This window comes from Acipenser ruthenus, chromosome 35 (genome assembly GCF_902713425.1).
Source record: "Acipenser ruthenus chromosome 35, fAciRut3.2 maternal haplotype, whole genome shotgun sequence".
Classification (NCBI taxonomy): domain Eukaryota; kingdom Metazoa; phylum Chordata; class Actinopteri; order Acipenseriformes; family Acipenseridae; genus Acipenser; species Acipenser ruthenus.
The window spans coordinates 715,203-738,173 of record NC_081223.1 but is presented as its reverse complement, the minus strand read 5'-3'; the positions used below and the strand labels follow the sequence as shown (position 1 = coordinate 738,173).

The 22,971-nt window shown below is 41.0% G+C and overlaps 1 long non-coding RNA gene and 2 other non-coding genes across 3 annotated transcripts; all 3 read left to right on the top strand.

Moving 5' to 3' along the window:
- The first annotated feature begins 10,101 nt into the window (after positions 1 to 10,101).
- Positions 10,102 to 11,058, top strand: LOC131705272 (uncharacterized). Its single transcript, XR_009310273.1, has 4 exons — positions 10,102 to 10,271; positions 10,518 to 10,611; positions 10,703 to 10,807; positions 10,910 to 11,058. It is a non-coding gene; the product is annotated as an uncharacterized LOC131705272 (long non-coding RNA).
- Positions 11,059 to 18,223: 7,165 nt separating this feature from the next.
- Positions 18,224 to 18,296, top strand: trnak-cuu (transfer RNA lysine (anticodon CUU)). The gene has a single exon. It is a non-coding gene; the product is annotated as a tRNA-Lys (tRNA).
- A 342-nt stretch (positions 18,297 to 18,638) lies between these two features.
- trnal-caa (transfer RNA leucine (anticodon CAA)) lies at positions 18,639 to 18,749 on the top strand. Its single transcript has 2 exons — positions 18,639 to 18,676; positions 18,704 to 18,749. It is a non-coding gene; the product is annotated as a tRNA-Leu (tRNA).
- Positions 18,750 to 22,971: the final 4,222 nt, after the last annotated feature.

Genomic DNA, 22,971 nt, shown 5'->3' with positions numbered 1-22,971 from the left:
CATTTTGTTACAGAACTGTGGGCATGGGTGTAATGTGTTTTCATTATGATAATAAAGCTACAGTTACTTGAAATATATATATATATATATATATACACAGAATGATGCAATGTATTTGACTCTGTTCACATCACCTCGCATTTCACTGGTTGTCTACGAGGGCTTGAGAGGGGTGACGTAAAAGTGATAGAGAAAGAGCAAAGTTTAGACACATAACATACAACAATCTGACACTCGCTCCCGACAGGTCAGGCAGCATCCTCTCGCTCCCGGGCGTTTAGTGGAGCAAGAGACAGGAAGGGGACGAAGAGAACAAAAGGACAGATCCTTCGCAACTCAGTGCAGCATCCTCAGGCAGCTAAGCTGGCAGCTGGGCGGCGTGGAGAGCTTAGGAAAAGTGTCTCGGGTCCGTTTAGGAGAGACGAAAACAGAGAACCCCCCCCTCGGGGCCCGCTCGGTAGGTGGAGGCACGGCCTACTGCATGAGGGGGCTGAAATGGAAGAGAGGAGATGGGACAGCAAGGTTGAGGCCTGGAAGGCTTAGCGCATAAGCAGCAGAAGAATAGGATGTGGCCGGGGGTCCCCTCAGGCCGGCGGCAGTGGTTGAGACAAGAGGCCGACCCGGACAGCCGGGGAGTGAGACTCATAATTCATAAATCAAACAGTTTTCCAGTCTCGTAAAATGTATTAAAGCTTGTAGTATCTGAGAGGATGAGCGGACATATGACTAAATTGCTGAGGAAGTCAAGCTCTCCGTGTATATATATATATATTTTAGATCCAGGTATTGGAGGAAAGCTGGAGCGTTGGAAGCTCTAGAAGAGAGCAGTTCCAGATTTGAACAGTAAACTAAAGCCACTTTGTATGCTGCAATAGTGAGCAGATCTGAAGAGAGTGCCGAGATTTGTTGTAATGAGGGGATATTAACAGTAGAGGCAAGATCTGCTGAACGGGCAGAGATCTGAGGGAGTAAACGATGGAATGCTGTCAGTAGTGTGCAGTGGCTTGCTGTAGAGAGCAGAGAGCTGCTGAATGCAGTGGAAATTGGTATTTGAGAGTTAAGGCGTTTAAGATGATGTCAGAGATGGGGCTGCCTTTGGTCAGAGATGAAGAATGCGTAGATCTGAGGCCGCTGCAGAACCTGAGAGGATGGGAATGCGTTGCTCGGAGGCTGCTGCAAAACCTATTGATTTGATCAGGAGCAGTCTAAGAGTGCATTGTCTATTGCGGTGTAAATGTTGATAATCATAGGACATAGTTTCCGTATGTGCCTGGAAGGTCAAATTGAATGAAATGGACTTTGAAAGTTGTATTAAGTGCCTTGATGAAGTTGGGGGCAAATGAGGAAGTGCAAATCCGGGAACAAGAAGGTTGCAGGAATGACCTGATGCAGGGAAGCTGGAAAATTAATGTGACGGTGGATTCTTAACATCTCAGAAAGCTGATAAGCATGGCTTCATGACCAGATCCTAAACGGGAGGGGTTTGGATTTCAAAAATTCAAGTTAATATATGAAGCAAAAGAGGTTGAGGCAGGAGGGGACTGAGAATCCCTTGGAATGACAACGAACTGCAGGAATTGATAGAAAGTTTAGAGTGTGCGAGATTCGCAGCAATAGCAAATCAGCTTAAATTATGTAGTTTGTGGTGTTATGCTGCCATCTAGAGGTTGCGATTGGAATTGAAACTATTGGCTTCAGTGAAGCAGGGTAGCATATATTTTGTTAATGCGATTAAAATCCTTGTCTATGTATAAAACATTTGCTCTAGAACAGTTAGTGATGATATAAGTAAGTTAACGTAGGTATAGAAGAGGAGCCTGCAGTATTTAGATTTCACAATTCGGCGAGTTGAAGCTCTCATGTTGCAAAAGCGCAGCAGCAGGAGCCACAAGATTGCAGTCGTGAGGCACAGGCTCGCATTGCCTGTTAAAGCTGCCTGTTCGCCATGGCAACTTACCACTCCCAGTAGTCACTCGATGAGGCGTTGCCGTGGTAACCATGGTCTGTGAGGCGCCGGTGTGAAAGAGTTGCAGTGCAGCGGTGACGTCGGAACAGTCTTTCTGATGAAAACGCAGAGCAAGCTGAGAATGACGCTGCGCTTTGAACGGCGCAGACTGAGCAGGTAGGAAAATAGCAGATACTATCTTGAGAGCGCTGAGCAGAGAAACCGCCTGCAGTGAAAGAAACGAACAAAAAACAAACACAGACAAGGAAGCGGAAATAGTGCTGGGTTAAAGTAGAAAAAGAGAGAGATAGACAGGAGGGGCAGCCAATAACATACGTGGAGCAGCGCTGGCCATGCCCTAATAAATGACGAGACGAGCGCTGCATTGTGTGATTGGCTGGAAATACTAAATGAGGCTGAACTGGGATCAGCATCCACCCGGAAGAGATCGCGGACGCTACCGGGCAGGACGCCACGGAGGGAAGGAAAGACAAGCTAAAGAAAAGGATTTAGGATAAGAAAAAAGCAGCGCAAAGAGCGAGAGAGCCCTCTACGCCATCCCCCGAATTACATCTAAACGCTAACATTTAAAAGGGCCGGCCCTTAGTAGCAGTGTGATAACATGGCAAAACAAAAATCAATATCAAAAGTGGTGCTTAACACAGCAAGTTTTGGCATTTTTGCATTGCCTGCCTCGTCAAACAAGCTCGAGCCACAACACAGTGTTGATGCATATATATATATATATATATATATAAAAATCTGAATTGCTCGTATCAAGCTGCGATGTAGCCTATGAGAATCACTGGCACAATTCAAGGGGAATTAGCTCAAATGGTAGGGCGCTCGCTTAGCATGCGAGAAGTAGCGGGATCGATGCACGCATTCTCCAAATAGTTTTAACGTATCTGCGTATTTAGTCCCAACGCATTATGGAGATAAATACAAAGTGTGAAAATTCTTTGTAACAGAGACGCCCGCCATACTTGTGTATTTTAAAGCAGTCTCCTAATCTGTAATATTCCCCAGACTGAAAACTGCAGTGCGCCCTCCAGCGTATGTCTTCCGAGAAGCACAATTTAACAGTTAAGTCTAGATGTAACGTATCAGATTACATAAACACACCTTGTGTTCAGATTTTTTTTTAAAAAAATGTATGGGTCCTCTATGGGTAGAGGCAGATAAGCTGCGTACCTGCCATTTCTACACTTTAACATTTACGAAATACACACACTAAACTGAAATGTAATAACACAAAGTCTTGCCTTCAGTTAATATTTTAGAAAACCTACTTTGCAAACAGAAGAAAAACAAGCTAGCAGAGGATGGTTTCGATCCATCGACCTCTGGGTTATGGGTCCAGCACGCTTCCGCTGCGCCACTCTGCTACAGCTGCCTCATGACTGAATTACCAAACAGCAGAAAAAAAACTGAACTCATCGTTTTAACCAGACACGGCAGCGGCAGGGGCGAACCATGGAAACGTTACAAATCAGAGATACGGTATGCAAAGTATGCAACTACATCTCTCTCTCTCTCTCTCTCTCTCTCTCTCTCTCTCTCTCTCTCTCTCTCTCTCTCTCTCTCTCTCTCTCTCTCTCTCTCTCTCTCTCTCTCTCTCTCTCTCTCTCTCTCTATAATATAAATGTAATGTTTTGCACTGTAAGTCGCTCTGGATAAGATCGTCTGCTAAATGACTAAAATGTAATAAACGGGGTGACGTTATCTAACTTTAACGAACAAACTCGCCTGGATAAAAAGGAAGAGCAACACTGCTGCTACTAATCATGCTCGTTATTTGGGATATTATTCAATCTAACGTTAGCTAACGTTACCCAGTTGACTACATTAGCTAGGTACCGGTGGTGCTTGCTAGCTGGCTAGATAACACTAGCTAGCTTCTAACATAAGTTAGCTAACGTTACTACTTCAACTTATCTGGGGGGCGGCTAGCGTAGCAAGATATGTACAAGCATTGTTAGGTCAAGTCGTTGTTTTTTTAATTTTTTTATCGATACTACTGCTAACTTACCTGTCCTCTCATTCGCAACTCGACTTGCTCTCAAAAGCGCGCTCATTTTCTATTGGCCAACTGACCACGTCAATCAAACATCGAATTTTCAGGCAATGCGATCCAATCTGATCTCGTGTCCGCGGCTCCGGGCAACTTCATCCTACAGCAGTTGCCATGGAAACGTTTAAAACTCCGCGACAAACTTTAATCAAATGTACAGCTGTACAGAACACACCCCCCTCAGACATGTGCTGTCTATTCAACCAGTTAGTTCAGATGATCGCTGATGATCCTTGTCGGTGACAGTCCAGTTTGATCCGCACGTACTTCTGCCAAACTTAAATTCAAAGTACAATCTTCTAAATGGGTTATTATTATTATTATTATTATTATTATTATTATTATTATTATTATTATTATTATTATTATTATTTATTTTAATTAACGTACTGACTGACAATCAGAGGACTAATATGAAAGAGGTGCGTGCATCAATTGCAGCTAATCAGCTCCCATTAGCACCTGAACCTCTTTATAAACCCATTGCGCTCTAAGGAACACCAAACTCAACTACTAGCGGTTTTGTTTTTATTATTGTTTCTTTATAACGGTGAAAGAAGTTCACGGTCGGGGCTGCCTTGGATTTAATGATGCCGTGTTGTCTTATATTTGGGTAATTGTTGATCTTTTCTCTACTTTAGAAACGTTCATTTTATTGTGTGTTTCTCACTTGCGTCTTTTTTTTTTCCAATGCAGAATAACATTGCTGTTAGCAGTGTTAGTCACTGAAGTTTGGACGCAGAACCCCCCTCTAGGTACGATAACGGTTGCTTCAGCAGAGCTGTCCTTTCAGTTTCCTGTTTATTTGCCGGTTGTGTGTTTTCAAGTATCGTTGTCTTCTGCAGGCTCGGTGAGGACAGAATGTCAAGGGAGTGTTATGATGATGATGTTGGATAAGTCTTTTGTTGGAAAGTATTTTCGCATCAATGTGATTGGTGAGTGATCATTTTTCTTGAATGGAAAGCTTTTGATGTGCAAAGCCTGTTGACTCATAATGTAATAATTTGAATTAAGTACAGAGCACTCCTGCGCTGTATGGCATCAACCAGGCTTTGTTTTTTTTTTTTTTTCAAATGCAGGATGTGAAACTCTTGCGTTAGCTTCAAAAGCATGTTGCTGATCACACTAAATAGACCTGTGCTGCTACAACCTTACTCAGATTTGTTGACTGCAAGTGCACAGAAATAGAAATCATTTACTTTAAACCTACTGTTCTGAACGACCGTATAATTCTACTAATATAGTTTTAAAAATTCCAATAAGTAGATGGGACAGGGCGGTGGGGGTGTTCACTTTGTTATATCTCTACCTTGCTTGATCACGTGTACGGTTTCTTAAAAGGCCATCTGAATTTCTTTCTACAGACAATAAGGGGACGCTTGTGTCCCTCTCTCCAAGACTGGCTGCACAGTGTGGATATAGCTTAACTGTTGACTTCTTGGGAAATGCCAAGTTCCTTGCTTCTGTGCTGAGCTGCTTTGCTCAGAACACAGTGAGTCATCATTTTATTTCTTGTAAACTTTTCTAATGGTGACATGCTGGGACTAACTTTAGCCTTTGTTTCCAGAATGATGAGACCTACAAGCTGACAGTACAAATCAGTGTCTTCTCAAACAGTGCTATGACTTCAGCTTCCTCCTATGTTCAGAGCATGACATGCCGCTATTCTCCATGGGCAGAGAGGGAGATTCTGTGTGAAAGAAACTACATGGAGGTAAGGGCTGTCGGGATGTGATAATGCTGTTCAGTATAACTTGTTGGGTTGTGTGGGTATTTTAATTGTCACTGCAGAAGTGCTTCACTCATGACTAATGTGAATTCTCTTTAGGTTTCTGTGAGAAGAGGTGTGCCACTTATTGAGCCAAACTTTGTTCAAGATGATCCTGATTGGTCCCTTGCGTACCCAGAGGTAGAATCATGTGACTTTGCATTTGCTTCATTCATGTCCCCTTGGTCTTGCTTATTGAAGTCTACTCTACTGTCTCGTCTAGAGGAAGCAAAATCTAACGGCCCCCTTAACTTTAACCTGTCTCCCAATTGGGTGGCCATATATGAATTGTGTGACATTTAAGGCATTGGCTTTGCATACATGTATTCTGTGATTGCTTTGATAGAAATTGATTGTGGAGAAATTAACCCTTTCTTGTTGGTGTAAGCCTTATTTCAACCACTGAGGTAGTGGCTTCATATGTGCAGGGCTATAAATCCTTCATGATAAATGTATCCTGATTTACTTTTTTGAGGACTGCTGCATAGGAGCAATTTAGCTGTCCTAAGGTTTGGTACACTGATGTATTAAGGTCCAGTACAAATGAATGGCTGTAAACTCTGCCTGTATCGGATCCAGACAACATGCATTCACAGGCTTTCGTACGAAGTTGTATTTGAGGATTTTCTGTTCCCTTAGATGCCTGCTGAACCTAGAACGGTTTCAGTGATGTGTCATTTAACTTTCAACTTTCAGTTTTAGTTCCTGTTTATTAAACATGACATCTGTTATGACAAATTATTTTAGACTGGAGATGCTTTGTGTTCAAACTCCCTAATCTAATGAGATTTTCTTCTGCTAGGCAACTGCTGCTGACAACAGCATCTGGAAAATTGTGTTCCATCTCCCAGCAAATAGAAAGACAACCATGACTGTTGCTCAGGGCATGACAAATGGCTATGGCATAAACACTACACCAACTCGAATTCTGGTTAGAGCTGCATACAACTCCACAGAAAGCCAGCCTCGGGTGGTAAGTAGTCTAGGCTTCATTGTTATCTAGTACAGTATATCCAGACTATGAAGGGAGATTTAGTCTTGCTTTTATTTTAGTAAAAGTTCCCCCTCCCCTCCAACAGATCCAAACTGTACCAATGGCTGTGCTAAGATCAACCACCTTTTATAAGCAAAGATGGATGGTCATGATGGTGGACACTGCAGTTACATGTCCTACTGGTGAGTAAGCTTATGGAGGGCAACAGTGCTCAAGAACTGTTCTAGGTTTATGTATGAATTTTCTATATCAAGTCTATGGTGTTCCTTTCTGTCAGATGGAACAGCCTTCACAGAACAGATGATTACATGGAATGTTCCCCGTGTTCTACCTCCTCTTGTTCCGACACCACAAATTACTACCCTTGATGTTCAAATGGGAGTTGATGGCCGCAAGCTTGACCCTGCAACGATTCATAATAGAGATTATAAACTGGATGTCGGTCCCCAGCTAATCACTGTAAAAATTCCTGTGGGAGCTGATGGTGGATATTACAAGGTATGTAGAAGTTCAGCTTCTTCTAAATCCTTCTCATTTTAAAGCTTTCCTCCTAAGATGCTTCTGTGCTTTCAGAGCCATGTATTGGACAACACCTATGTGATCTCTTACTCTATTGAACCAATGCTGGAGCATACCTGGCAAGATGGGCCTGAGAAGACCAAGTACACAGTACTTCATCCAATAACCACTCCTTTCATGCCTCGGCCACCAGTTGTCACAAACAGTATGTAGAACTTGTCCACATGCAGTAAATCAAAGGGATTTGTTGCAGTGCTCCACTTCATGTCCTTCATTTTAACTGTATGCTTTAATTTCAGACACTGTTCCTAAAGCCAGAGTGTTCAATGTGACCCTGGGGACATTCCTGCCTGATGTGGAGCTGGTCAAAATTATAGTTGGACCAGAGACGTTGACTGTGCCAGAAGCCAACCTAAAAGGTTATAATGTCCAGGAGCATGTCTTTCCCAATGGATCCAAGACCTACACTCTCCAGGTGCCATTTGAGGACCCCAATGTGAAGCAAAAGGTAACATCCCACCTGTTCAACCATCCAATTGCCCTTTGAAAACGCTTGCTTCCTGTGGACGTGTTGCTTGCTGTCTGACTTTGGGTTTAATCCTACAAACCCTTGCTCTTCTTTCAGGTAACTCCTCCAGACACCAGAACCTACATTCTGCCCCTGACCTACTTGCTGAATATAGTGCCAGAGAATACACCCTTTACTCATCCTGCTGTAGTCGAAGCTGTTCTCAAAGACATCAGTAAGTGCCTGACTATTTTTTGGTCTACAACTACCTTTTTCTAACCAATCCAGTCCATTGCCCTGACAACTGCTCTTCCTCTTGCAGTTCCACCTACAGTAACTGGCTACTGTGATGGTGCTGCATTCTATACCATGGTAACATATGGCAACATGGGTCGCAACTGGATTCCTTTTGTGGGCTCAAGAGAACTTGGTGGAAGTCTGCTTGCCCTGTACAAGTATAATGCCAACTCTACCAATTTCTGGATGACTGTGCCATACAATTCAGTTGATGCCACATATGAAGTAAGTGATGGAACTTTAAAATGCGTTTTAGCTGTTTTGGGTTCAACACATTACTGACCTGATGTATTGTCTCTGTAGGTGATCAGTTCTTCAGGCATCAGAAGCAGACTTGACTTGACCTTGAAGGATATTGGGACCATGGTTGTGGTGGCTGACTTCTCCCTGTCCTGCAGTTTCCCTACAAAGATGATTGGTAACTCTCCTGCAAACAAAGCATTCTTTAGAATAGCTGCTTTTGAGATTGGCCAAAGGTTGCATGAAGTGGTATTGAAGCTATAATCTGTTTCCTTAACCTGGATCCAAATGCTGTGTTTCAGATTGCTTCACCAATGGAACTATGGCAGCTCTTGCTGTGAAAGTGGAATCTGTCCCCAGCTTGTCTCCAAGTCAACTAACTCTAAGGGATCCAAGTTGCCGGCCTCTTCAGTCTGATGCTATCAATGCAGTTTTCTACTTCAATGTCAACTCCTGTGGCACAACTAGAAGGGTTAGTATTGACCATATTTTGAGGAGTTTCAACATATTGACAAGGTGGCCCCAACACCCCTGGATCAATCTACGGAGCTATGGTGACCTGTGTTTCTATCCGCTGAATTACTTGCATGACTTGTGGACATCTGCAGGATGCCACTTTTGTATTGAACTGCTTGTCCCGTTGACAAAGGTGTTGTGACACATGACATGACTCTTGGTTATGGCATTGCATGTGCTGCCAAGAGACCTTTTGGGTCAATTGCAGTGAACTGGAAGGAGCGTACTTGCTGGGGATGATCCCGTGGTGAGGCCGGGACTAAACTAATAAATGAGTTGATACCAATTGCAGCTCAAGAGTCACCAGCTGTGTATTCAAACGTATTTGCAACAAATCCAAAATAACTGCTGTTGCCCTCCTAGAGGTTACTAAAACAATACCATATTAGTCTAGCAGTTTCTGTAGACAGGCTTGTGGTATCATATTAACTGTAACAATCATGAGGTCCCAAAAAAGTGTTCAATTATGAAATTGCAATATTCATTACCAATGTTGTTTTTTTTTATTATTATTTAAATTGTGAAATTTGGTACTACGTTAGTAGACAGCTTTGGATGATCCAGAGTACCATATTAGCTAGTCTGCAACTTGGTATGCAGCTCCAAACTAAATCTACAAGTTCATTGCAACCTGGGTCTTTGATTTCTCTTCCAGTTTGACAACAACCTCCTGACTTATGAGAATGAAGTGCTGTTCACATCTTACAGGTAAGGATTGCAATCAAATTGAGTATCCTTGTGGTTGAGGCTGAAACTCTGCTAACCCCATCTCCTCTTTCCAGGTTGAGAGTTGCCTGTCACTATCTGGTCAATGACACCAAGGTAGTGCAGTTCTTGTACCAGAATAATCCTGCACCTGTAGTCCAGCCTGGCTTGGGGGACCTTGTGGTCATCATGCGGCTTGCATTTGGTAGGACTTGGCAATTGAAATAATATAGATGCTCTAGTAGCATGTTTCCACCTATAAAATTCTCCCTTGAATCTCTGCAGATTCAACCTACAATGACTTCTATGGAGTTCAGGATTACCCTGTTGTGAAGTACTTGCGAAGACCCTTGTATTTTGAGGTAGAACTCCTGTACAGCAGGGATCCACAGGCTGAATTGTTTTTGGAGAACTGCTGGGCAACCTATTCTGCTGACAGGAATAGCTCTCCAAAGTGGGATGTTGTTGTGGACAGGTAAGATGCTGGAATATGATATTGCTGCTACAAAACCTAGGAATTGGAGTTGTGGCTGATGTGCTCCTGACCTACTTTCTCTTTCTAGCTGTGAGAACTCTGCAGATGAGTACTTGACCATCTTTCACCCAGTCTCCAGCAATGCAAGAGTGCTGTTCCCTTCCCATCTGAAAAGGTTTGAAGTGAAAATGTTTTCCTTCACAAGCGGCCAGGATGCACTGAAAGGACAGGTAAAGTGGAGTGTTGGTTTGGGGCATCTTGTACCACAATGTGTGGTTTGGATTGCTTTGCAAGCAGCAAATGGTCACTGTGCTCAAATCTTTAGTGAGTTGGAATGAAAACATATAACTGCACATTTGCAAGAAACACTTACTATGATGCAATATATTTTTTTCAATTCAGTAATCCTCATTGGCTGATGGTCCTGCCTGATCTATTGATGCTTGTTTTTCTTGACAAGGTGTACTGTCTTTCAGATTTACTTCCACTGCAGTGTTGTGATATGCGATTCAAACCGGCCATCAGACAGCCTCTGTAGCAGACGGTGCATTCCAGGAAAACAGAGGCTTGGTAAGAGCTCTGTCTGTTGGGGGGAGGGGGGACATTTTGCATGCATTTTTGTCCCTTTGTTTTGATGGACTCCTCCTAATTCCTCCTGTAGGTCGCAGTGCTGAAGGGATGGATGGTGGTGCAGTAAAGGCGTTTGTGTCTTCTGGCCCAATTGAGCTGAAGAGAGATGGATCCCTTCACTTTATGCCTAGAAGTGGTAATATGCATGATGTGAACACAATTACAGTTCAAGTAAAATATATAACTATCTCTTTATATTCCATTCCATTCCACTAACTATTTCTTTCTTCTCTTGCAGCCCAATTCAATGTGTGGTCCGTTCTGGGAGCTGCAATGGGTGTGTGTTCAGTGGTTGTCATTGTAGCTGGAGTTGTATATATTTGGAAAATGCCCAAAAGTGTGTGTTGATAAATAAAAATCTTGCTTGTAAAGGCTGTTTGGATTGTGTGGGGTGTGTGGTTGTTTTTTTTTTTGTTTGTTTGGGTGCTTGACTAATTCTACACAGATTATATATTGGTGTGTGAGAATGGCCATGTTAATGGGATTCTCTCCTCTTACTGCTTTGCTTGTTTCCTGATCAGGCCATTCTCAATATGGTGTGTTATTCAAGGACCCTTCATTAATTCATTGTGAAGCCGGGGCAAAGACTTTCCTCCTCCATTGAGCTGTAACCCTATTTTTATATTCCTTCTTGCTTTGACATGCTACTTTCAGTATGCAAAGTTTAGGGTGAAATTATCAACACTCTATAATATATAGTACCATGTTATAGCATCACAAAGTGTGTAGATTTATATGGGCTGTCTTTTTTTTCTGTTATGAATGCAAGTTTTTATTTTGTTCACTGCGGTTTATACGTCTTTTACTGGAAGTGGTCCCTCGTGAGAGCTCCAAGTAAAGTATTAGTTTAGCTTTTCAGTTTTTAATACTGTGTGTACACATGAGTCTTACTTTACTGAGGAACTAGTTAAACAAACCACTGCTTGGCAACATGTTCTCTTTTGTTTTGACTGGTTTATATAGTCTGTTACTGGATAAACTCGTTTTACAAAACACGTTCCGTAACAAACCGGTACACCCGATGCGGGGAATCTTTAGATCTGCGCACCAGACCGAACCAGAAGTTCCATTCTTTGAGCTGTTTGGTAAAACAGAAGGACTAGATATATAGAGAGAAAGAGAGCGTGGTGTTATTGGAACTGAATTCACTACAGCCGCTGGCAACCCCTTGTGTAATGTGTTTATATTATATAGAGGAAGCTGAGTTTGATGCAAGACTCTCGTGCAGGCACATTCATATTATTAAACCTGCTCGCCGACTCTCCGGCACTGTCACTCTGAGTGCTCTTTGAAACACACTGGGTTTGTATTTATATTCATGTTGGGTTAATCAGTGATGACTATCGGCGGCCCGTCTGTAGTAGTACTACCGGAGATTTTAATTGAAGATTTTAAGTGAACTGCATTCTGCTAAACAAAACATCACAACAGCAGCAGCAGCTCCATCTACTGGACAAAACCCAGACATGCATAAAACCTAAACAAGAAACTATTAGTGAGTACTGAAAAAGAAAATATTATACAAAACATCTTAAAATCAAATGTTTATTTCTTAATCTAACCATTAGCTACTGTGGAACTACTTCTCTCAGTGGAAGGTGACACAAATACAAAACATTAAAATAAGGTTTAAAGTCTTCTTTATCTACCAACAACACACTCCTAGACCCGTTTAATAATAGCAATAATACACTCCAGGGTCTGTGTGTTATCATGAGATATATCACTACTTCCTGGGCGGTTGAAGAACTCTACTTCGTCTAGTGCCTCCCAACGCACCCAAGGCGTGGTGATATTACCTCATGATAACACACACACCCTGTCGTGTATTTCTGCTTCATTAATGTAGTCATTAGGTTTATATGTCACATTACTTTGTTGTCACTGTATTGATTTAGATATTCGGGTTGGACACCTCGGAAGCCAGCGGAACTCAAGCGTTTCTCCGACAACCACTGATAACCCCTCCCGTGATGATCGGCGCTGCCATGACAACCCATGACATCACCCGCACAAGTTACAACACGGCGAGTCATTTTTTGTAGCACAGTATTAACGTGTTATTGTTTTCACAAAATAACATCAATAAGATTATCAGATCACCTGCTAGTGTGTACTAAACAAAACCTCAAATATCAGTGAATTGATACAGAGACAAGCCGTGGCACCAGCAAGGGGTTACAATGAAATTAATAAATAAATTATGACATGAAACAAAAGTACATGTTGGTGTATTTTAATCAAAAATCCATGCATCCATAATTCTGATTATTTATCTAAATAATCTCACAGCTAATTCTTTACAAATGATCAATTTCTATATTTCTCGGGGTGCTAATGTGGTGTTATAGTTTAACATATTAATGGATTTTAGAAATCATCTATGCTAGTCTGCCCCTCAAACAGTTTTAAATATAATTTAGATTTAAATGGCAGGTAGTATATAAATCAATTTCTAAAACAGGTCGCATTTTGTAATTTAAATAGGCCTACGTATGAGCTACCAAAACGTATTTTTGTTTCATGTCGTTATTAATGTATTTATTTATTTATTTGGTTAAACTGTAATCCAGCCTTACATTTTAACTTCTTGAAGTTACCACAGCGTGTCTGTGTATGAATTACTGACGAGTAATATTTGTGATTTGATTACTCTAGCAGATGAACTGATAATGTACGGATGTTATTTTGTGAAAACAATACAATATTAAAAAAAACAATTACCACAACATTTAATAAATAAATAAATTATACACCAAACTGTAGCACATTTGTTTAGTCTTAATATCATAACACATGTACTTCTTATAAATACGCACTTCCTTTTATTTGTTGGAAAACGGTCTGTAACTGAAGTAAAGTATTTTTTTAATACAGTGCTATTTGAGTATTTAAAATAAATTTTTCTTCAAAACGAAAATGCCAGCAACAGTGTGTTAATTTAACGAAGCGCCTAACGCCGCTCGGAACGTTCGCATTTTTAAATCCTAACGGTCTCTGCTCAGCTGAGTGGAATGTTCACGAGCCGGTTGCCTAGCAGCGTCTCCCCCTCCTTCTCTGCCCCGCCCTCTCGCCCTCTCTCGTTGCTCCAGCTAGGAGTTCAAATTTAGCTTCGTTATATTAGCGCAATTCTTTACTAACTTTTACAAATTAGCTTATTAGAAGCTTCGTGTTTTTAAGATGGTTCAGGTGCAGTCCGGGCAGACTGACTGGAGCATCATTACAGTATACCGCACTGCGCTCAGCTTTGTGTGGCGGCTGATACACAAAATAATGAACGACTTTTTAATGCTAAATATGTATTTGGTATTCTAAGTATTATCTACAATTAATAATCCAGCTATATTCATATTCAGAATATAATACAGTATTAAGACAGGGTCCAGTATTAGAAATAAATAAACACGCTTTAAGAGAAACAGCAGTGATGTTTATTGACCATTCCCATACATTCTCTATATGTTTCTACATTGTGGTTGCACAAGGGCAAGGGACTCAGTGATGTTAAAAAAAAAAAAAAATAGAGCCCACAATTAACCAATATAGAAAGGAAGGGGGAGAAATGTATTGCCTGTGTGCAATACCTTACACTTTTCTTTTATAAATGCCATTTGCCATGTGTCTGCCCAGTTCTGAATGCTGTCTAGATCATTTTGAATGACCTTTGCTGCCGCAACAGTGTTTGCCACTCCTCCTATTTGGAACTACAAACACAAGTCAAAAAGGAAGTTAGAAAGGCTAAGAGAGATAGATATAAATGAACATTGCTAAGGGGGCTCAAACCAATTCCAAAATGTTTTTTCCAATATTATAACAGCAAGAGAACATTCAAAGAGGAGGTTAAATGTCTAAGAGACACAAATGGCAAAATCATAGATGAAGAAAAAAAAAATAGCAAATATATGAAATGATTACTTTTAACAAGTTTTTACAAAGGAGGACACGGACAACATACCCCACATGTCGACCTGTTCCTTTCCAGTCTTAAATAACTTTAGCATAACAGAGGCAGAAGTGTTAAAGGGACTAGGAGCTCTTAAAATAAACAAATCCCCTGGGCCGGATGAGATCCTCCCAATAGTACTCAAAGAAATGAAATAAGTTATTTACAAACCGCTAACCAAGATCATGCAACAGTCTCTTGACACAGGGGTTGTACTGGCAGACTGGAAAATTACAAACGTAATACCAATCCACAAAAAGGGAGAGAAAACTGAACCAGGTAACTACAGACCAATAAGCCTGACTTCTATTATATGTAAACTTATGGAAACTATAATAAGATCCAAAATGGAAAATTACCTATATGGTAACAGTATGCTGGGAGACAGTCAGCATGGTTTTAGAAAAGGGAGATCATGTCTAACTAACCTGCTAGATTTTTTTGAGGATGCAACATCAACAATGGATAATTGTAAAGCATATGACATGGTTTATTTAGATTTCCAGAAAGATTTTGACAAAGTCCAGCATAAAAGATTAATTCTCAAACTGAACGCAGCAGGGATTCAAGGAAATGCATGCACATGGATTAGAGAGTGGTTAACATGTAGAAAACGGATTAGAGGAGAAAACTCAAAATGGAGCGAGGTAACCAGTGGTGTACCACAGGGATCAGTATTAGGTCCTCTGCTATTCCTAATCTACATTAATGACTTAGATTCTGGTATAGTAAGCAAACTTGTTATTTACAAACAACACAAAAATAGGAGAAGTGGCAAACAGTGTTGCAGCAGCAAAGGTCATTCAAAATGATCTAGACAGCATTCAGAACTGGGCAGACACATGGCAAATGACATTTAATAGAGAAAAATGTAAGACACTGCACACAGGCAATAAAAATGTACATTATAAATATCATAATATGACACTTATTGAAACACAAGTGCAGCGCTTAGAACACATATACAAATAGAACTAATCCACTCTTCTATTAAACTGTGATCTTAGTGTTTGATTGAATCACTCTCTGTGTTTGTATAGCCTGGAAACAGGCATCAGTGCCCTGCCATGCTGCACACACTGCCATCATTCACACTGACCACAAGAGGGAACCAGTCCACCACTGCTGTCTAGCTTTCCATTACATGAGAGTAGATGTTAAAACTTCATGCTGATTTGAACTCGGCTCTCATCAAGATAAGCACCAACTAAGACATAGCTTTACAGTAAACTAATGTGGTCCATCTGTGTCTCCATCCATTGCCTTCCCTTCCATATGATGATGTAGATATCCTTCTGTGTGGTGTTAATGGCTGAAGTGTAATGCTGGCTACAGGGATCAGCTTATTTTGCCTCCATAGCGCATCAGCACACACAATGGCTGCGATGCTGGCTCCGGGGATCAACCACAGTGCGGCCTCCCCAGCGCATCAGCATGACAACCGTCTGGATTGAGCTAAGTAGGGTACATCTCTGGGGTCTTCAAGTGGGAACCTTCCATCCTCAGTGTTTCGTCGACTAGCCCACAACACCTCAAGAGGGCTCGACGGTGATTCTGGCGTCCCAGCATCACCCCCCTCTGTCCCCCACTCAACTCAGCCCAGCTTACTTACCTGTACATCAGCGTTTCTTTCTATTGTGTTTGAGATCCCCAGCCAGAATCTTTCCATCTCAACCACAGCCAGTTGCTGCCCCTCTCTGCTGCTTCAGATAAGTTCTTCACTGTGCGACGCAACTCTTCGCCACTGAATTCGACGTCTCTGAGAAACCGGGTTGTAGAGTGTGCCACAAATCTTCGACAACCCACCTCTACAGTAATAAGACAATGGACATAGTCAGCAGTTACCTCCCCAGTCAGCCCAGTTCTCCCATTGTTAACACAAAGCTCCTCACATCCAGTCATCTAAACACTACAGTGTGTACAGGGTGTATGTATTTCAAATGAAAAACGAACTTGCTTCATGGCTGCTGCTACAGCACTCGAGCACGTAGTGCCTAGCGTGAGCGGACATAGCAGATAACAAGATCTACAAAATATCACATGCCAAGAAAAAAATATGATAATAATGTTCGTTTTAATAACACTATTTTACTTCAGATGGAATTCGAAGCCGCGATCCTTGATTTAGGAAGCCAGTGCCTAATCCATTAGGCCACTAGGGGTGCCAGGGTTTGCATTTTTGGTAGTACTAAAGAAAGTGGGAACAATAGTATTGTGGTTTACTACATAATATCCCACCCATCGTTGGTGTTCAAACAAAGCAGAGTGTTACATTGGGAAAGGGCCGTACCTGTCAGTAAGTATTTTAAATTAATTTGAGAAGGTTTAAGATTGTGAAGAAGTTTAAATATGTTGCGTATTTGCGCATTGGGAACTTTGCATAATGACGTTTTTATTAATGCCACTTTCTTACGGACAGTAGTCAGGGTGATGATACAAGACCAGAGCCAATAAACCTGTTATTTGCTTGTCCTTTCACTATCATATTCTATTGTGCTTGTTCAGAATACGCGTGAATCCTAAAAACATCTTGTTAATATTTAAACAAAGCCAGCAGTCACTTTATTGATCACCCTGTGGACTAACCGCTATTGGAATACAAATGATTGTGTTAAAGATGTTAATAGACTTTCAGTGTACACGTTTTAGAGCTCAGCGTTTGTTGAGGCAGTTCAAGCGCTGTACTTTCAGGCGGAGAGTTCCAGTGTTTGCCTTTTGGACTTACCCTGGAAGGAATACAAAAAAAAAACATTTGTTGAGAACCGCATTTGGGAGAAAACTTAACAGTTTCGAAACACATTTGTAAAGGCATCGGATTCTATTATGGTGTTGTCGAGCTGTTGAACGTTTCTCATTACAGGTTTACAGAATTGCCAAAAAGAATGCTATCTCGAAAAATTAGTCTTGTCAAGCAAGAAATAGCTCAGTTGGGAGAGCGTTAGACTGAAGATCTCAAGGTCCCTGGTTTGATCCCGGGTTTCGGCAAACAACAAAACGGTATTTGTTTTCTATTATTTTGAACTAAAAAAAATAGAGCACATTTATTCTTCAGGGTAATTGGATGAAATAACAGCGTATCAGAGTGCCATTTTCTAATGTGATTAAGAAATGCAAAAAGCATCGTCCCTGGGTGGGGTTGAACCACCAACCTTTCGGTTAACAGCCGAACGCACTAACCGATTGCGCCACAGAGACCAACCTGTTAAACAGCCAAAGCATACGGCAGTGATGAGCAAGGCGAGATGCTGCAGAACGTGATCGAGGGAGCAGAACTCATCAGAACCTGAGATCACATCTAAGAAGAAAGCAACACGGGGCAGGAAAGTCTATGTAATCAATTATGGCAGCACAGCATATGTCGTTTTGTTAGATAACACCCTGGGAGACAACAGAGCAGTGTGTGTAAATAGCTACAATGGAAACCATATACTTACGACTTAATTTTGATACAGAACTGTGGTCATGTGTAATCTGTTTTCATTATGATAATAAAGCTACAGTTCAGTGGATTATATTTGGAATCTTTGGTTCTGTCACTCACTATTTTCCCAAATAAGATGACAAATTAATAGCTCAGTTGGTTACAGTAAAAGAAACGTGCACCAGTCAGCCCGGCTAGCTCAGTCGGTAGAGCATGAGACTCTTAATCTCAGGGTCGTGGGTTCGAGCCCCACGTTAGGCGTCCTTTTTAAATACAAATTGAAGATGTTTCTTCGAGACAACGGAGCAAAGTCTGATTCTGTTCACATTGTATACAGTACTGCACCAAAATTACTTATTGGTCATTGTCAAATAGCAATTGCTATTGTAAAATGCATGCATCGTTTATAGCTATAACGATATTGAAATAAATAATCTTACTTTTGTGGGTTGACTTCAATCCGTTTCTTTTTTTTACAATTGTCTTAACATCATTCATGGAGCATGAGTTGGTATGTGCGTAATAAATCCAATCGGGCCTTGATGACACCCTAGTGTGTGCTGAAATAAATAATGCGGTTTTCTACATTAACAAGCGCAGCTTGTCAGAATGGCTGAGTGGTTTAAGGCGCCAGACTCAAGGACTCTGTCTTTCTAAAGAATTTTGTGTTCTGGTCTCTGAATGGAGGCGTGGGTTCAAATCCCACTACTGACAGTTCAATTTAACTTATTTTTAAAAATAATAAATTTCAGCACTCAATACCATTTTAATTTCCATTTTAAATCGGACTAAAATAGTGTTCCTAACACAGATTGCATTTTTTTTTATAAACAGACTACTTGTTAACCTCACTGAAAAATATTTTGTGTCCAAACATGTTATTTAACTTGATTGTTTTAAAATTCCAAATAACATATTAATTTGAAAAAACATCGTTTTTAATGCAGTCCTATTGGAGTATTTAAAATATGGTTATATTCATATGCCAGCAACGGTGTGTTAATTTAACGAAGCGCCTAACGCCGCTCGGAACGTTCGCATTTTTAAATCCTAACGGTCTCTGCTCAGCTGAGTGGAATGTTCACGAGCCGGTTGCCTAGCAGCGTCTCCCCCTCCTTCTCTGCCCCGCCCTCTCTCCCTCTCTCGTTGCTCCAGCTAGGAGTTCACATTCAGCTTCCTTAGATTATATAGCGCCATTCTTTACTAACTCTTATAAATTAGCTTATTAGTGGCTTCGTGTTTTTAAGATGGTTCAGGTGCAGTCCGGGCAGACTGACTGGAGCATCATTACAGTATACCGCACTGCCCTCAGCTTTGTGTGGCGGCTGATACACAAAATAATGAACGACTGTTAAATAAATCACATGTATTGCTTTTTAATGCTAAATATGTATCTGGTATTCTAAGTATTATCTACAATTAATAATTCAGCTATATTCATATTCAGAATGTAATACAGTATTAAGACAGGGTCCAGTATTAGAAATAAATAAACATGCTTAATATTCTGTCTAAATCCATGTTAAATCGTAAAAAGCGCTCTTTGTTTAAAATAACACTGAAGACTTCCATTGTACGACTAGGCTTACAATTAGATATGTTCTTGTTTTTAAGTATATATGATTAATTGACTGATTGAATGTTAGCCTGAGTTCGGTCTGGCAGGTTTAATTTTTAAAAAGACAACGCCTTTTCGTGATCGTGTTTTAGATTATATTAATCCCTGGTCAAGACAAAGTCTCTCTGGGGTTGGCCGATCATTATATTGCGGATGTAAGGTCTCTGGTCCCATCGTAGAAGCAAGATAGTTTATTCACAAATAAATACCTACAGTTTTATTTTTGTTTCTTTTGTTGGTAAATTACCCCAATACATTATTGCATTCTGCCACGTCATTAGACGATCAAAGCCCCTTTGTGCCAGTGCGCATTCAGAGATGCGCTGAGAGAATCCGTCTTCTGTGTCACTCGGTACTGCCAGCTTTCCCCCCGTTGGTGATATATTGGTCAGCATAGCTGCTTTCCAAGTAATTGACCAGAGACGATTCTCAGCCAGTACAACTGTGTTTATGCCCACGTTTCAAATAATGAACATTATAAAAGCAAATCGCATTGGTTTATGTTTTCTTTACTTTTAAAGCTGAGAATCAAACACACTTCCGACAACTTCATAGCCCTGCTGGCTACGAACACGTATTGAGTCGGCTGTTTCCAATGACCCTGGTGATACCGAGTGTTTTCCTAATAGAAAAAAAAATATTCATGTCCAGAATATCCTGACTCCCGAATTCCCGGTTTTTATGTTTCCAATCCAGGGATTTCTGTATCAGAAAAAGATCCGGGAATCCGGGATTGGATTCCCTGATTATTATCCGTAGATTTCCTTTGTTTACAGATGATGCAGCTGGCTGTTTTTCTTTTAAATAATCTGTTGTTGATCTTATTTATGTGTCGATTAGTGTGAGATATACATGCTGAAGGGCTTCAATCTTCTCTTTCATCCTTCCTCTCCTCCCTGAGCCTCTCCCATGGAGTGAGTCAGAGGTAGCTGTCCGGTGCTGAACCTCCAGCACACCAACAGAAAAGGGGCTGAAGCTCCGAGCTTCTCCCAGAGTCTAGGCTGGGCACGTCACTGATCTCCCCCTCACTCTGAACTCATTACAGAGCCAGAGGGACGAGGGGCTGGACACAGTGCTGTGTATCAGCTGAGACAGTGACTTTGCTGAAGAATTACACAAGTGTTAAACACCACACAGCAGTCTAGGGGCTTCAAGGGGAGTCATAAACAAATAGGACTTATTATTTCATTAATTCCTTAAAAAGTTATATTAAAACTCAACTCAAACAAACAAAACATGCAGTAGTTATCAACATTGGCCACAAGAGGGAGCCTGTTGTCCATAATGTAGTAGCAGTGAATTACTCCCTCTTTGATTTCATCGCCAGCAGTTATTAAAAGCTTTACTGACATACTGATATAAATATTGCTGCATCTTATAATATCAAATAAACACATTAAATACAAATAAAATAACTTTTCCATTGATGTGTATTTCACCTGAGGGGCTTGAAGGATATATTAGGTGGCATATTATGCCTTTAGTTTTTGAACGCAGCTGAAAATGCCTTAAACATCACAGACTGCAGTTCCCAACATTGCCCACAACAGTGAGGAGCTACCAGCATCAAAGTGTAAGGACCTCATTTATCACACAGCGGTACTGTGTTAACACGCAGTGAGGCTCTGTACCGTGTGCTACTGTGTACACCTGCTGCATTCACCAAGCAGTGAAGAGCAACCTAACCCGTGGTGAACAATGCGAAGGAAAAGTACCGCATGCGGGTCATTTCAATATAATTCATGATGTTAATGGATGGTAAATGTATGTACATTACATCAGAAATACCGTGAGGGAGGGATTTGATATTCAAGACATTATTCACTGAAGGGTGCTAAAATGTTTGGGTCCTCGGCGCGTGTTCAAATACCGTGTTTGTAAAGCAGGCGGTATGTACTGTCACAACATTCAGGAAATAGGGCAGCGCACTGGTGATGCTGTGAGCAGAGCAGGGACCATTCACAAATGAGCTAACTGCCAACCCATCCAATCTTATTTTAGAGATCACCCTAAGGTTAAAGCTTAAGAACATTTATATCATTCTGGTCATTTACCAGCGTTTAGTGAATGAGGCGCTGAGTGTCTTCAAGTGTTACTGAAGCCAGTGAGAACTTCAATGCACTTCAATCATGACGGTGCTGCTGTTTAATAAGCAGTACTGCTGCATTACACTTTAATGAGTGCATTAAGGACTGTGCTAATCAGGTTCCAATGCTACTCTTAATAGCTGGGCTCTATTGTATAGTCCCACTGTCCTGGGAGTGTTAATGCCAGGGCAGTTACTAATCTTGCTCTGTCTGAACACACAGTGCAAGTACTGCTTTAAACACACACTCCACACTTGACTCCATTCCAGCTGTGTTGAGTGGAATAAGGTCTCGGCTGATTGGCTCTCCTCATATGCTCCTATTAAAGCTGTTCTTTGTCTAGTCCTGCTGTCCTGGGAGTGTTCATGCTAAACTGCTAATCTTGCTCTGTCAGAACACACAGCACCAAGCCTGTGTTTACACCACTGCTTGGCTACAAGTGGCTGTTGTGCCAATTAAGACAATTTGCATAGAAAAGACACTTTGCATTGGCAGCACATGCTTCAGTGCTCTGGGTGTGTTTCTAGCCCTGTGAGTTTAACAAGTTGTCTGAATTGAACCTGTCTGGTCAGGCTCTGAAGTGGATGGAGTCTGACTTGTTGGATAGAAAACAAAGTGTTAAAATAAGCAATAGTGAATCAGCGTTTAGGATCTGTACTATGGGGGTCCCACAGGGATCTATATTAGAGCCTTTATTTTTTAGTCTCTACATTAATGATCTACCTTTGGATTGTCTAGAAGATCAACCACAAGAGGAGACTGTAGTGTCTTGACGTCGCACTACATTTGCACAAACAGCTTGCTCAATTAAGGGTGCCATGTTCTGGAATACGCTACAAGACTTTATGAAAAGTATATCAGACTTCAAGAGTTTTTTTTAACAGAACTGAAAAACTGGTTGAAACAGGACCAGCTTTGTGACCATGCCTAGTCCCCCTCCATTTGTTGACATTAAATAATAATAATTTAATGATTGAGAGCTGCCCTTCATGGCAACAGAATCCACAACAACAATTAATTTTATCAGCATCTTCATCTGGGCACTTGTCATCTGCACTCAGGGTAAGAATCATTGAGAAAAACACTTTCATCAATTTGTGGGACTATTCTTAATATATAAGTGTAAAACAGGGGCAAACTAACGGAAAATAAATTAAACTTCAATAGAAAAGGCTTTCATTTAAATGGGTTTTCATTATTTAATTCACTGATATACTATATTTTCACAGAC